This window comes from Syngnathoides biaculeatus, chromosome 22, assembly GCF_019802595.1.
Source record: "Syngnathoides biaculeatus isolate LvHL_M chromosome 22, ASM1980259v1, whole genome shotgun sequence".
In the NCBI taxonomy this organism is placed as follows: domain Eukaryota; kingdom Metazoa; phylum Chordata; class Actinopteri; order Syngnathiformes; family Syngnathidae; genus Syngnathoides; species Syngnathoides biaculeatus.
This window is the reverse complement of record NC_084661.1, coordinates 12,418,545-12,431,336: the sequence shown is the minus strand read 5'-3', so window position 1 is coordinate 12,431,336 and position 12,792 is coordinate 12,418,545.

Below are 12,792 nucleotides of genomic sequence, written 5' to 3'. Positions count from 1 at the left end.
ATGACGGTGACAATGATTGATGATGATGATGATGATGGTGGTGATGGCTGATGATGATGATGACAATAATGGCGATGGTGATGATGACGACGACGTTGATGATGATGATGACGACGACGACAATGGTTGATGATGACGATGACTGACATGATGATGATGATGACGGTGACGTGATGATGATGATGACTGACGACAATGATTGATGACGATGATTATTGACGATGATAGGATAACGACCGTCATCAGCACCATCATCGTCGTCGTCATCATCATCACCATCAACCAATGATGGCCAGTCGAATTGTTAACATTGAAAAGTTACACTGAAATCCAACAATTGAAAATGTGATGACTTTGCATTTCAAATTCAAATCCTGGTGGCAATCATCTACTTCCATACTCTTGTGCCTCGACGATTGGCTTTAAAGGTAGCACTCTTGCGACACTTGTGAGGATAAGCGGCTTGGAAAACGGAGAAAGGGCGAAAAGATTGTTCAGGCCTCGCTGGCTCTTTGACTTATTTATACGCAAATGTGCCCAAATGCATTTAAGATGAAATTGACGAATACTACTTTAGAAGTTTTTAAGGGTTGACTCGAGTGGAGGAGCAGGCCCGAGTGCGTGCCAAAGAGACACCGTCAGAAGGATTTGTTACACGTAACTAGCAGAAACGGAATCATATGGCGGCGCTTGCCCGGCGAACATTCAGCTCCGAGTCAGATGTTCTCCATCCAAGTGTAAGTTGCAGCGCGCCGTCTCCGTTTGGGTCCACGGCTCCTTGCGCTCATTATCCCCCGGCCCGCGCGAAGGCATCGTGACCTCCTTGCGGAGACCACCGAGAAGTTTCTGGCGCGCGGCCCAGGCTCCCTTGAGGGTGGGAAAGTGCCGCGTTGCGAGCGTAAGTATGCGCGTGCGTGCGGGCGGGCGCCGTCGGCGCCGTGGCTGCTGCTAGATAAGGAGGAGGCAGCGCCGATGAGTTGTGACTGCGGGTCAGCGGCCAAATGTTCCACCTTCCTGGATGTTGCAATGCATCAATCGCGGTGCCCACTCACTGTGCGCTGACACCTTTGCGCACCATCTGGTGGACCGAGCCTGGCATCTCGGCTCGCGCGCACGGGAAAAGGGATGCCAACGCCTCATACGTGGAGAACGACGGCTCATCATTGTAAATGAAATATTTACTTTTTGCGCTGGTTGTCGTCCTGTTTCAGAACCTAAAAACAAAATTTGGGCTGTTTGGAAATGCACACTTTAAAAGGTCGTTTTAATCAAAGTACACTACTTCAAATTACTCCCAATAAAACTCCCCCCCCCAAAAAAAAAAAAAAATACATGCATTCATTGGAGATGCCATATTGGTGTGATTGTGAGTGCGACTGTTTGTCTCCATGTGGCCTGCGATTGGCTGGCGACCAGTTCAGGGTGTACCCCGCCCCCTGCCCGATCACACATGGGATTGGCTTCAGCACCCCCCCCCAAAAAAAAAAAAAAAAAATTGAGTCGATGCATAGGTCACATCAATGACGGAAAACGTTTTCAATGGTTCATCACAAAGACCTGGGATTGGAACAGGGGTGTGTAGACTTTTTATATCCATCACGCAAATCTTTTCTATCACTTGGTCAAAAACATAACAAAAGGGCTTATAGGAAGGTAGTAATTTTGATGTGTACGTGTTGTACTACATGCTAGCGTTGAGCTGCATGTCATGTCATTATCCAAGCCACTTATCCTCACAAGGGTTGCGGGAAAGCCGGAGCCTACCCCAGCTAGCTTCAGGCGAAAGGCGGACTACACCCTGAACTGGTCACCAGTCAGTCACAGGGTAGATATCCACTCCGTCACTGAGCGGGAATCGATCCCACGCTGCCCGCACCGAAGGCAGGCGTGTGTACCACTACACCAGGGGTCTCAAAGTCATTTTTATCGAGGGTCGCATTGTAGTTAGTGATTCCTTCAGACTGTGAAACCATGAAAATCTTTCGCCTCATCATATTTACCTATGAAATTTATGAACTAGTTTGGGAATCAGAAAATCAAGGGTGTAAGAGGTTTGTTCAACTATTGATGATGTTCGGTAACACACAAATCCTTGCAATATCTCACCGTTATCATACATGTTAAGGCAATTTGAAATATTGGTCCAGATTTGAACAAAAAATCACAGAAGTTGAGACACATGATATGTCTTCGGGGGCCAAGTTTTGCCCCTCGGGCCTTGAGTTTGACACCTGCCCACTACCCCATCCGTGACTCTTTTACTGGGGTCCATTTTCTTGTAATTTAATCATGTGAAGGCATTGATTTGTAGTTCATCTTGCGAAATGAATTTCATTGTTCATAGTTGGGGGTATAAGGTTGGATCTTTATAAACATTTCGTGGGGTGGGGGGGGGGGGGGGGGGACCTTACAATGTGATAGAGTCCTGCTTGGACCTGGTTGGACGTGAATAAACGCTGGGCACGACCAAGACTTTGTGTGAAGTAGTTTGGAGATGCGGGACATGATAAGTGGCTGTATAATGAATCCCCCACCGTGCGTGTTATATCCGAGTGAGCGAATCCCCCCCTGCCCCGCCCCGCCCCGCCCCGCCCCTCTCGGGGCCTCGGCGGATCTGCATATTGCCCCCGTGGTGCTTTGAGGTGCCGCTGACTCGGGTGCGTGCGGGGCTGGTGAAAATGTCTTCCACGCGAGAGGAGCTTAGACGGCGAGCGCGAGGGAGGGGGAAGCGCGTGAGCCGGGCCGGGCCGGGCCGGGCCGGGGCAGACAGAAGGAGGGCCGTTCTGGATTCCTTCGAGCAACTCCAAATAGATTTCCAGGCAAAACATATTTGCATACGGCAAGACGGCGCTACGAGCTACCCCGGCGAGCCGAGCGCTGAACAGATGGCTCGTGTTTTTGGAGCTTTTCTTGCAGAAATTTTCAGCCCATTAAATTGAGATCTTGGGCATTATTCAGAGGGCCTTTGCGCACGGAGATGACAAAGAGGCGTCGTTGCCCACCGCGGGACCGCTTTTCAGCTCAAGGGCCACGTTTGATTCGGGCAGATGGGCCCGGTCAGTCGTAGATGGGGAAGGGGGTGGGGGGTAAAAAAAAGAAGAAGAAGAAGAAGAAGAATGTTTATATTTTTGTTATAACATGATCATTCATGCTCATTTCCAAATAAATAACATTTTAAAACACCCAATACGTTGGCATTTTAGGTCAAAAACATTTTTCATAAAGTAGTATTGCATGATCCTTTTCACATTGTATTTGTGGTAATTATATGATTCCAACTTTATTAAGCAATTTATTTTACTCAGATTAGATAAAGGTGCAGAAGCTTAAATGATGTTTAAAAACAGTAAAATCAAATGTGTGTGAAATATGGAAAATGAATGTTAGTTCAATTTAATCTGAATTTTAAAAGGTAATAATCATCCATATTCAAATTGTTTGGAATTTGTGTAATCGTAATTTACTAATTAATAAATGAACTTTTTTGCATTTTTTGTAAGAAATGTTGTAAGAGTACTAGTTATTTTAAAAATAATCTATAAGTAACGTTATTTGATGAAATGTTTCTTTATTTTACATTTGTTTATTTAAAATACGTTTTTAAATTATGTACCCATATTCTTTTTAAAATGTTGTTTATAATGAATTAATTGACATTTTTAAAAAAATCTGTTCATTTGGGTTTTTTTTTGCAAAAAGACTTTATGAAAATTAAAATTGATGCTCATTTTTAAATTAAGTTTATAATTAATTTATTTGTAGCTTAGCAATTGTTTAATAAAAAAACTGTTTTATGAATGTTTCTGAAATGTAAAAAATATATTTTTTAATTAAAGTAATAAATAATTGTCATTTTGAATTGTATTGTTTGTATCGATTTATTTATATCATTTTGCTTATGTTACTAATATTTTGTATTTTATGCAAAATAGTGTTTTGGATAATAAAATAATAACTCATGGTAATCCTGTGTGTTTTAGTAAACATTGAATTTGAAATTGTTGTATTGTTTTTTTGCATTTTTCAATGCATCATTCAACAAAGGGTTTTTATTTTGTATTTTATTTTTAATGTGTCAACAGTAGGTAAAAATCGTCTTTTCAGCTATAAGAACGTAAAGACTTCAATGTTAGTTTTAGTCCTTCTCTCCTGCTCCCCCAGCCAGGAGGATGTAATGTGCCAGTGCGGCCCCTGGTCCTCCCCCCTCTGGGCTGTATGAAAAATTCACCAGGCCTTCCCATTAGAGTCATTCCGAATCAGCGAGCGAAGCGTCGCGTCGGACCGGCGCCGCACTTTTCCCTCTTCGCACTTAGCAACGCAAATTGTCGTGTTTACGAAAGAGCAAAATCACAGCCGTTCGGGTCGGGCCCGTTACTTTGTGTCACTTTCTGCACAAAACACGGCTTGCACAAGGGTACCGGTTGAGACAAGGACTTTCACAGTAACACCCTTTTCATATTTTTTTTTTTCGCATTGAGCATGAATGTCTATGTATACTTTTCTTTTGCTATTGCACTGCTTCCAAGATATCGGTGTGATGTTCATTGTATGAAAATTTCCGCTCACTCTTAACTGATCATTTTGCTCGGATTGAATAACGGTCATAACTGCATTAAAGTTATGAGGTCATTTTTTAAGATTAATTCTTGTTGTTCGTGTTCGAAATGAACACTTTTGTTTGTTTGTTCGTTCGTTCACATGAACAGAAATGAACAAGCAAAAACATGAATGCACACAAGCATGCATGCAAAGTATCATCATCATCACCATCACTCATCATCATCATCATCATGTTGATTTAATCATCATTTTTCAATTATGATGATTACGATGATTGATGATGACGACGATGACGAAGATGACTGATGATTTTGATGATGATGATGAAGATCATGATGATGATGATGATGATGACGACGATGATTGATAATGACGATGACGACGACGATGATGTGATGATTATGATGATGACAATGATGAAGATCATGACGATGATAATGATGATGATGATGATGATGAGTATGACGATGATGATGATAATGGTGATGATGATGACAACGATGATGAACATGATGATGATGATAATGGTGATGGTGATGACGACGATGATTAATGACGACGATGATGACGACGATGATGACAAAAATGACGAAAATGATGATGATTATAACATGATGACAACGATGATGACGATGATGGTGATGATGATGACAATGATTGATGATGATGATGTGGTGGTGGTGGTGATGATGACTATGATGATGATGATGACGCTGACGATGAAAATGACGATGATGATGATGATAATGGTGATGATGATGACGATGATGACGACGATCACAACGATGATGACAATGATGGTGATGATGATGATGATTACAATGATGACGACGATCACAACGATGATGACGATGATGATGACGATAATGATGATGATGATAATAATGGTGATGATGATGATGATGATGACGACGATGATGACGACGACGATGATTAATGATGATGATGACGACGATGATTAATGATGATGATGATGATGACGACGATCACGACGACGATGGTGATGATGATGATGATAATGGTGATGATGATGACGATGATGGTGATGACGACGATCACGACGACGATGGTGATGATGATGATGATGGTGATGATGATGACGATGATTAATGATGATGATGACAACGATCACAACAACGATGATGATGATGATAATGGTGATGATGATGACGATGATGGTGGTGATGGTGATGACGATGATGATTATAACATGATGACAACGATGATGACGATGACGGTGATGATGATCACGATGATTAATGATGACGGTGATGATGATGATGATAATGGTGATGATGATGACGATGATGACGACGATCACGACGATGATAGTGATGATGATGATGATTACGATGATGACGAAGATCACGACGATGATGACGATGATGATGATAATGGTGATGATGACGATGATGATGACAATGATGATTAATGATGACGATGATGACGAACAGGACGATAATGATGATGATTATTACCCAATGACGATGATTATGACGATGATGATAATAATGGTGATGATGATGATGGCGATGATTATGATGATGATTATAACATGATGATGATTATAACATGATGGCGACGATGACTAACAGCACGATAATGATGATGATTATAACCCGATGACGATGATTATGACGATGATGATAATAATGGTGATGATGATGATGGCAATGATGATGATGATTAAACATGATGATGATGATTATAACATGATGATGATTATAACATGATGACGACGATGACGAACAGCACGATAATGATGATGATTATAACCCGATGACGATGATTATGACGATGATGATAATAATGGTGATGATGATGATGACGATGGCGATGATGATGATGATTATAACATGATGATGATGATTATAACATGATGACGACGACAATGGTAACAGTGATGATGATGACGACGATGGTGATGATGATGATGACGACGATGATGACCATGATATGAGGATGATGATGTCATTGTGATCATTCATCATCATCGTCATCATCTCATCATCATATCATTCTCATCATCATTTTATCATCTTTCATCTGTCATCATCGTTATAATTGTCATCATCGTCTTCATCATCATCATCATCATCGTCATCATTAATCATTGCCGTCATCGTCGTCATCATCATCATCATCATCATCAATTATTGCCGTCATCGTCGTCGTCATCATCGTTATCATCATCATCACCATTATCAACATCATCGTCGTCATTGTCGTCGTCATCAAATCAACATCATCAACACAATCATCATCGTCATCGTCGTCATGATTATATCATCATTGTCGTCATCGTCGTTGTCATCATCATATCATCATCATCATCATCTTCATCGTCAGCGTCATCACCACCACCACATCATCATCATCAATCATTGTCATCATCGTTATCATCATCATCAATCATTGCCGTCATCGTCGTTGTCATCATCAACATCAATTTCATCATCATCATCATCGTCGTCGTCGTCGACATCTCATCATCATTGTCATCATCATCACCACCACCACATCATCATCATCATCACTGTCATCGTCATCATCATCACCATCATCATCATCGTCAATATTCATCGTCGTCGTTATCATCATCATCATTATCATCATATCATCACCATCATCATTGTCACCGTCCTCATCATCGTTGTAAATATTCAACGTCGTCCTCATCATCATCGTCATCATCATTGTCACCGTCATCATCAGCATCCTCATCATCATCGGCAATATTCATTGTCGTCGTCGTCATCATTGTCATCATCATCATCAATCATTGTCGTCATCGTCATTGTCATCATCATCACCATTATCATCATCATCGTCACTGTCACCGTCATCATCAATCGTCTTCATCGTCTTCATCATTATTACATTATTCTGTCATTATCATCATCATCAATCATCATCATCAATCATCATCACCACCACCGAATCATCATCATTATCACTGTTGTCGTCATTATCATCATCATAGTCATCGTCATCATCTTCATTGTCATCATCACCATCATCATCATTGTCATCATCATCATCGGCAAGATCATCATCAGTATCATCATCATCAACCATCGTCGTCGTCATCATCATCATCTCGTCGTCATCATCGTGGTCATCATCATCATATTCATTATCATCGTTATCATATTCATCAATCGTCTTCATCGTCTTCATCATTATTACATTATTCTGTCATTATCATCATCATCACATCATCATCATCAATCATCATCATCATCACCACCACCGAATCATCATCATTATCACTGTTGTCGTCATTATCATCATCATAGTCATCGTCATCATCTTCATTGTCATCATCACCATCATCATCATTGTCATCATCATCATCGGCAAGATCATCATCAGTATCATCATCATCAACCATCGTCGTCGTCATCATCAATCATCGTTGTCATCGTTATCATATTCATCATCGCCATCACCATCATCACCATCACCACCATCATCATCATCAACAATTCTCATCGTCATGATCCCCAAACATTGTCATCATCATCATCATCATTGTCATCATCATGGTTATCGTCGTCGTCATCATCAATCATCGTTGTCATCGTGGTCATCATCATCATATTCATTATCATCGTTATCATATTCATCATCGCCATCACCATCATCACCGTCACCACCATCATCATCATCAACAATTCTCATCATCGTCATCATCCCCAAACATTGTCATCATCATCGCCATCATCATCATCTCCGTCGTCATCATCGTGGTCATCATCATCATATTCATTATCATCGTTATCATATTCATCATCGCCATCACCATCATCACCGTCACCACCATCATCATCATCAACAATTCTCATCATCGTCATCATCCCCAAACATTGTCATCATCATCGCCATCATCATCATCTCCGTCGTCATCATCGTGGTCATCATCATCATATTCATTATCATCGTTATCATATTCATCATCGCCATCACCATCATCACCGTCACCACCATCATCATCATCAACAATTCTCATCATCGTCATCATCCCCAAACATTGTCATCATCATCGCCATCATCATCATCTCCGTCGTCATCATCGTCATGATCATCGTCATCGTCGTCACCATCCGCCGTGAACGGTTAAAAACAGATGGACAATCCCCTTTTCGCCGGGCGCCTTTCACACCGACGGCGCGAAGCGTGACCTTTCCGGCGTCGAGGGTGAGCGCGCTTGGCTTCCACCGGTGCGATCCCTCCAGGCGGGCCAGCCCAGCGGTCCGCCGAGTCACCTTACTGGACTTTAAAGTGACAATATGGAGCAATTTGACCTTCGCGTCAAGGATTCAAAAGGCTACGCTGGCTTTGTCATAAGGTGAAGTGCCAATATGTACAGTTTAAGCCATAAATATTTGGTGATACTGTATCTGTATATATACTGTGATGGCAAAATTTGAAAATCATCTTTCAACTTCAGCCTGGAAAATAAATAGCTGACAAGAAAAAAAATGGCTCATGACTTCAGTGGAGATTTTTCTTTTTTAAGTCAACCAACTGAGGAATTTATTTTGCTGTTTTTATACTCAGGCCAAAGCCACGTCTAATATAAAAATGCTGCTATGGCACCATCGAGTGACATCCTGGTTCTTGGCAACTACGTGGAACTAAGACGCCATTTTGGGAGATTTCAGAAAAAAAATATGCAAAGTTTTCATACAGGGAGAAAAAGTGATGTGATTTATGACGATTTGCGAATCGAAATAATGATTATGGCATTTCAGTTTGTGAAAAAAAAAACAGCTGGAGCCCAGATTTGAACCCAGATCCGCTAAACTGCGAGGCAGTCCTGTCAGCCACTAGTAAACTGACCGTTTTTTGTATTATTTCCTGCATAATAGCAATGAAAACATTTGACAATAAAAAAAGAAAAATCATGCACGTTTGACTCCTTTCCAAATATGCTCTGTGGGTGGGTGCTGTTTTTTTTATTTTTATTTGTTTGTTTGTTATTTTTAGCATGTTTTATCATGGTCCCTCAGTGGCCTCTGGGCCCGCACCCCCCGCAAACATATGAGCGCTGCCACAGCGCACGACGCTGCCAGGCGCTCCGTGGCCTCCTGATTAAATATTACAGCCCACTAAATGGATGGAGATTAGCCTCTGTGGGAATGTTCGGACTTCATTTACCCTCCGGCCACGAGCCTCCTCTGTGTGTATGTGTGTGTGTGTGTTGTTATTAAAAAAAATAATAATAATCGGCCTGGGTGTAAAATGCCTTGCGTGTTTTTTGAAGGGTGGTTTGAGGTGGATCTCTTCACTCATTTTACTTCTCTACGTAAAATAATTTCTTTAGCAAAATATTGGCCTATGCTCAGAATATACTGGAGGTACTCACGTAAATAATCAATAATCCATCCGTTTCCTTTTGCCGCTTATCCTCACGAGGGTCGTAGGGAGCGCTGGAGCCTGTCCCAGCTGTGAACGGGCAGGAGGCGGGGTACACCCTGAACTGGTCGCCGGCCAATCGCAGGGCACATGGAGACAAACGGCCGCACTCACAATCACACCTTGGGGCAATTCAGAGTGTCCAATTAATGTTGCATGTTTTTGGGATGTGGGAGGAAACCGGATTGCCTGGAGAAAACCCACGCAGGCACAGGGAGAACATGGAAACTGCACACAGGTGGGTCCGGGATCGAACCCAGATCCTCAGAATTGTGAGGCCAACGCTTGCCATGCTGTGGTACGCAAATAAATATATTTAAATTACAAACAATATAGGTCAAATCCATGCATTGATGATTGGAGCAGATTGCCGTGTTCGTGTTCGATTCCCGCCTGCCGTTCAAATTCGTGGATGTTTTCAACGCCTCGCGATGACATCTCAGCGCTGCGGCCTGAATTATTGACGCGTTGGTTTTGTAGTTCACCGCCTATAAAATGCTTTTAAGGACGCGAGTGCATGTTTTGAGGTCTTTCGCTTGATTATTTATGAAGGCGCGTTTACGCACCTTTCGTCGGGAAGTGACGAAACGTGCCCGCAAAATGTGCCAGCCGCACGTCGTTTTTGAGACGTTGCCACTTGGCACAACTTTAAGGCACACGCATCCAAACGCAGTTTGGGATACGACAGTAAGGGGAAGCACACGTAGCACTGCGAGGCCTTCATTCTCTCATCATTTTCTTCTCGTAATGGACAAACACATCCATCATACACACATATTTATGGAGCATTGTCAGACAATAACCACACACACACACACACACACACACACACACCGGCAGTCTGCGCCACTGGGCAGAGACGAGCCTGAAAGATTGAAAGCAATTAAAACTATCATCTGCAGTAGCTCTGGGCTGGCCCGTGGCTGCGGGGGTGGGGGAGGTGGGGGGCTGCCACCGCGCATCAGCCCGCTGCCGACGACGCTCTGCTGCGACGTGAGCGCACCAACGCGGAAACCCCCGTTTATCACGCTGTAATATTTGACTTTGTAAAACACATAGCAATAACGGACATGAGATAGACGGTAAAGAATTCAACTGAACGCAACTATTGAAGGTGACACAGTAAGGTAGCATTGTCAGGTTTTGCAGAGGATAAATAATACACGCCTGTGACTGCGGGTATTGCGACATTGTCCGTTTACACGTGTTGCTGCACTCTTTGTGTTCAAATATCAAAATCTTTGCTTGAAGCGTTACTACGTTAGAGCTCGTGCGTGGCCGTATTGCCAGTCAAGCAAAGCATTGTTCAGTGCTAAGTCGCTTGGAGACGACGCAAAAATACGTCTCCCAGAGTTTTGTCCGATCCCGTTAAACATTTAGAAGGTGATAATAAACTGAGAAAATGAGAGACACTTGGCATAGAGGACCCGTATTTAATGCCAAAGTCGATGTTTTCGCCGATAAGAAATCGGACTTTTGACCCGCTTCCGCTTGTCTTGAACAACTGGATCTACGCATGGATCTGGTGAGTAAGTCGTTGAGATTTACACGGAAGAGTTTGAAAGCGTAGAAAAGTCTGGAAGCATACAGATCTGTTCTCAATCAAGAATAAATCCCACATGCCTAGTGTTGGAGCCACTCGGATTCTTTCAATAAAAATACCAATATTTAAATAAATGACCCCTGGTTTTACACAATCTCGCATTCATTAACTATGATTGGAAAAAAAAAAAGACAGCAAGTCGGCTCCTCCGTTCACGGAAGCGCGTTGCGGTCACACCTTAAACTTTGGTAAACCTCTCCGTGACAGACTTTTTTTTAAAAAAGTATGCATTGTTCTCAAATGAGTCCAATGCGCATTTAAAAAAAGAAAATAAACCGCTGGGATAGGCTTCAGCCCCCGTACACGGAAGCGCGTTGCGGCCACACGTTAAACTTCAGTAAACCTCTCCCTGACAGGCTTTTTTATTTTAATTTTAACTCGCGACTTCAAGACAAAATCACATTATTTTTATATCTACAATGCGTATTAATTTTTGTTTAGTTTAGCTTGACAATAATTATTAATTAAAGAGGATTCAAGCCACTCTTCGCTGGAGCCACCAGATAGCAATTAGTGGCTGTCAATTAGTGGCTTAGCAACTCAAGATAATTTGAGCTGATTTGAGCGAACCAGAGAACACGTGTATCTTGGGAAGGGGGGAAAAAAGGTCAAACATGTTCTGAGAAATGTGAGTTGGGTCACTGATGTCGCCTGCTCCATATTTGTGACTTTTAGTAGGCATAAATCACAAAGATGGCTCTGCATACGCAAAAGAAACACAGCAAGTCGGGAGAAACTTTTTTTTTTTTTTTTCGAAGGAATGATATGATAAGTTTGTGCAGACCCCCTGCAGCGCCGCGCGACGTCTTCATCTTAAAGTCTGAACGTCGGCGCAAACGCTCCGTCCCAGCTCAAAGCGCACCTCCTCGCACATCGGCAGAGTTCCGCAGTCAGATATGGTTAAGTTGGAGCAGCGCAACTCCAAGCTGTTTGGGACAGAACCCCCGAGCGTCTCCCGCGTCTTCCTCCGTCTCGCCCCATTTGGATTGGCCCTCGGCAAGTCTCCCCGGGACAATCCCACCGCCGCCATTATCGGCTTACTGGTACCGAGCGCGGACCTCTCTCTCCCGCTCTCAAGCTGTCACTCTCCCTTACCGTCGACATTAGCACCGGTGCTCCCCTCATCCCGGTCCTCCCCTCGGTGCGTTTGAGTACATATCCCCGCGACTTAATTTGACAGGACCCTGTTTTGTCAGTGTGACAGGCCC